This window comes from Carlito syrichta, unplaced genomic scaffold, assembly GCF_000164805.1.
Source record: "Carlito syrichta isolate Samal-C Ts95f unplaced genomic scaffold, Tarsius_syrichta-2.0.1 Scaffold308809, whole genome shotgun sequence".
NCBI classification, from domain to species: Eukaryota; Metazoa; Chordata; class Mammalia; order Primates; family Tarsiidae; genus Carlito; species Carlito syrichta.
The window spans coordinates 231,374-236,146 of NW_007252905.1; positions in this window are offsets into that span (position 1 = coordinate 231,374).

The following is a 4,773-nucleotide window of genomic DNA, read 5'->3' on the forward strand; positions in this document are numbered from 1 at the left end:
TAATCCACTCACCTCAGCCTCCCAAAGGCGCGGGATTACAGGCTGAGACACCGAGCCCGGCTCGTGTGTGTGTTTTTATGAAATACAATCAGACAGATTGATCAACTTTGAAGATAATGTAAAGGGTGAATAGATATAGTTAGCAGTTTTTTTAAAGGTAAAACCAGAATATTTTATATATTGACCATAATATAAGCTCTCCTAGGGTGATAGCAGGGTGATAAACCACCTTACCTGGAGAATATTGAATGATCTTTCTTAATGAAAATTTCCATTTCACTTTCTTCCATCACCTTTATTAACATGCAGGCTAAGAAAATGACAGAGAGGATTCAGACAATTTTGAAAAGAGAGTGATGCAAATAAACGGGGAAATGTCTCTGTATTTAGGGGGAAGGTGGAAACATTCAGTAGATAAGCTGAATGTTAAATCCAATTATGTTCTTATAGTTATGGGTATTCTAAAGAAACCCATATTAATCCATCAGAAAATTCAACACCAAACTTATCAACCTGTTTCATTAATCAGACTGTATTATTTAATAGAACGTTACCTGAGGAAATGGAAAAAGATAAGAATTAATAGTGACATTTAAAAAATTGTAAATTTTCTAAATTTAATTACATCTATAAAATCATTGTGATTTTTTTTTTTTTTTACCAAAATTGATTTTAAAACAAATAGGTAAAAGATTTGGCCCTTACATACAGATAAAATCACAGTGTTAATAGAAATGGTTGAACTCTAAACAACACAAGTTTGGATTGAGAAGGCCCACTTACTTGCAGCTAGTTTTCAACCTAACAGGATAGAGAAACTCGCCTATAGGAAGGTCCGACTTTTTCTATAGGGTTCTGCAGCTTCATCTGCAGGACTTAAGTCTGCACGCATTTGAGTCTTGAAACAAATCCCCTAATATACAATGAGATGGAAGTATTATACACACAGAGCATTTAGAATTAGATTTTTAAAAAGAGAACAGTTTTAGTAGGAAATTACTAAAAAATAAAATAAAAAAGCAGAAAGTTCCATACATAAATGAATACTGTAACTTTGTGCTTTATGAAAAACTGCAATTAAACAAATGAAGACGGTTTACCTATTTGATCACAAATCATAAATTATCATAAATTTTAACATTATTTTTTTTCTGCCTGTCACATAGGAAAAAATTAAAAATCAAAAGAAAGGAAGTTGAGTAAAAAAATATTTCACCGTTTATGTATTTTCTAGGAGGATGTAAATTTGTAACTCTCTGGAGATTAATTTTTAATACATCTTAACAAAAATATAGTTACCTACTTAACTCAACAATTCTTTTTATTGAGTAATCATAAGTAAATAATCAGGAATGTGCACAAGAACTTATATACAATTATGGCCATGATATTCCTGTTTAAAATAATTTAAAAATTGAAATATTTTGCAATCAAAGAATAAGAGGTTAATTAAATAAATAATGAAGAGAGGGGTTGGGAAGATGGCAGCCGAGCCAGTTGGACTATTTGAATAAATAATGAAGAGATATACCCATGTGAATGAGTATATGGAAAATTTTGTGTATATGCTGGTGAGTGAGTGGGCGTGTGAGAGTGAGGGCTAGGGAGCTTGCGGCCAGGGCTCTGCTGGTGCAGCAGCTGGTGCCACCGCTGCCAGGCTTGGACCCCAGCAATTCCCAGGTTGCAGAAGCTGAGTGCCATTTTCTTTTTCTTTCATTTTTTAAAAATCAACAAACCTTCCCTGGGAAGAAAATGCTGGGAGAGACTAAGTGGAGGCTCGTGAGCAAGTGGCCAGGCCCCTGGTGCAACAGCTGGTGCTGCAGCTTCTCTGCTTTGTCCTTGGCATTTCCCAGGTCACAGAAACTGAATGCCATTATTTTTTTTTTTAATGGACAAAAATTTTTCTGTGAAAAAGCGGCAGGGAGAAACCATCGCCCCAGGCTCTCCCTCACCACTGCAGCAGGAGACAGACTGCCAGCTCCTGACTTTACCTCACCACTTCAGCGCCTGGCAGGGCACTGGCAGCAGGGGCTGCAGAGGGAGTCCAGAGGCAAAGTCCCATGGAAGAGGACAAGAGAGGTACCCCACCACCATCTTGAAGGCAAACAGGAAAGTGCTCCGGCTTGCTCACCACAGAGCAACAGACCTGATCTCTGTGACTGGTGGCTCAGCTACTCAGGGATTAATTGTGACCCAGAGGAAATGTCCTTAAAGCACAAACTTCGGAGGCCCCTGATGAGTGCTGAGTGCCAGGCGCCCCACCCCCTACACTCATTCAGCCGTGAGACAAAGGGTATGGCCAGAAAAGGACAAGGAAGAACTCCAAAGTGATCGGTGGTGAAACCAGTGCTGACCCAAACCCCCTCCTCCCCAGCAATCCTCTGAACTAGGACCCACATAGCTGGGTCATAAACGAAAGGGACAAACCCAGATGGAGCCTGGACATTGGTCTCAATAGGAGAACTCCATTCAGGATAAGCCCCACTCACCTCCATTATCCCTCCTCCCTTCCTGCTTCAGACACTGAGGAGAGAGTGAAAGAGGTGATTCTGCGAGACCCATTAGAGGAACAATTACAGAGTCTGCCACAAGAGGGCAAGAGGGCAGGTTTTTTTTTATTGCAATTAAAAAAATTTTTTTTGACTGTTTGTCAGTTCATCTGCTGTTTAAATAATTTCCTTTATGCATGAATGTGTGTGTGAGGGTTTGATCTGTATCCCCCCAACATTTTTCCTTTTCTTTTTCTATTTTTTCCCCTCATTTATTTGTTGTTTTCTGTTTATGTGTGTATGTGAATAACTGAGTGTACATCTTTCAATTTTGTTGTTGGTTTGTTTTTGCTCTTTTGCTTTTTTCTGGGTTTTAAATTTTCATTTCTTATAGTTTAACGTGTGTGTCAATATATGTGTGAGGGTTCGACCTGAAGTCCTTCTCCTACACCACCACCACTTTGGTCTTTCTTCTCTATTCACTTTGTGCTAGGCATGTGTATGCGTGTGTTTAGGTTTCTTGGTTTTTTTTTATTGTTGTTTGTTTTGTTTCACTTGTTGTTATTCCAGTTTATTTTGGGGTGTGTATGTATGAGTTTGTGTGTTCAATTGTTTTTTGCATTGGTTTCTGCTTTGCATCATCATATAGAGTGGTGGTTCTTCTCTTACTAAGAATCTTAAGACACAGACTGATAATTACTTCAGTTGTGGAAGAATCTCAGTATGATTCCGAAAAAAAAAAAAACCTTTTAATTTGAAGTTGCTGTGTATCCTAATGGGCTTATCAGCATAAATCATCTGTTGAATACATTGAAAAAAAATATTTGGGAATCAAATGTAAACATAAACTTCAGTCTATAATGAAATTCCCAAGCTTTTAATCCATCCACAGCATGGCTTCTCACCTAGTTGCCTCAATGTCCTTGTAGATAAAATGAAAATATATGAAAGAATTCTTTCTTTTTTTTGTTCATTAGACAGCTATTTAGAATCATGCATGATGAAGAATAGTTAATGGTGAATAAAAGCAATAAGATACCTGCCATATCCCTTAGAAAATGACAGAAAAGACTGATGCGAGACAAAAAAAACCTTAAAAAAAAACATATTCCTACAAATTGTTCTTGGTCCTAATGAGAAGAAATACTGCTATTAAGGGGAATAAATATCTAATTTGGGACTCAGGTGGGGGACTGTGAGGACAAGAACTCAGAGAGTACTTCTCAAAAGAAAACACATTTGATCTAAAGTTATCCAGATGGAGTGCCTTTAGGGAGAGGATCTAAATGCTTATGCCTTAAGGCAGGAAAGAGCTAGCACGTTTGAGGAATGAAAAGGAGCTCATTGATTGGAACATACTGAATGAGAGGGGTATGACATAAGGTAAGATTGAAGGGTAGGGAAGGAGGCAAATAATGCAAGTCCTATTGGTCAAGTTCATCATTTAATCACTTAAAACTGAAAACACAGAAAGACTTGAATGTGGATATTAAAAATATATGAGTCAGGGTCTCACTATGTCACCCAGGCTGGATTGCAGTGGCAAGATGAGCACAATTCACGGTAGCCTTCATTTCCTGGGCTCTAGCAATCCTCCTGCTTCAGCTTCCCCAGTAACTGGGACTATAGGTATGCACCACTATGCCTGGCTTTTTTTTTTTTTCTTTCTTTTTTTCTTTTGTAGAGATGAGGTTCTCTCTATGTTGCCCAGGCCGGTCTCAAACCCCAGACTCAAGTAATCCTCTTGCCTCAAGCAATCCTCCTGCCTCAACTTCACAAAGTGCTGAGATTACAGGCATGAGCCACCACGACTGGCCAGACTTCTTAATTTATACCATTTTATGAGAGAAATCGGGTTTTATGAAACACTGTTCCATCACTAATGATAGTTATATTTTATCTTATTGTGAAATTAATTAAATCAACATATACAATCCAACATTCAGGAGAAATTTTGTAGCCAGAGATAAATTTTAGAACCAGAAACATATAGACAATATTTAAATACAAGGAATTATTGAGATATTCCAGGGACTTAATACATATAAAAACAAGATCCTAGGACAATGACCCAGTTGTTCTAACTTTAGAGATCAATCATGGAAGTAAAGGATACTGATAAGGAAGTCTCATGAGTTATGAGAAAAACTAGAAAAAAGAGAGATGTCCTTGAAACTTAATGAAGAATATAACAAGCAAGAGGGAGTAAACAACCCTGTCAAGGGCTGCTGAGAGGTCACAGAAGTTTCGGGTCTAGAAAGTGACCCCTGGATATTATTATCTA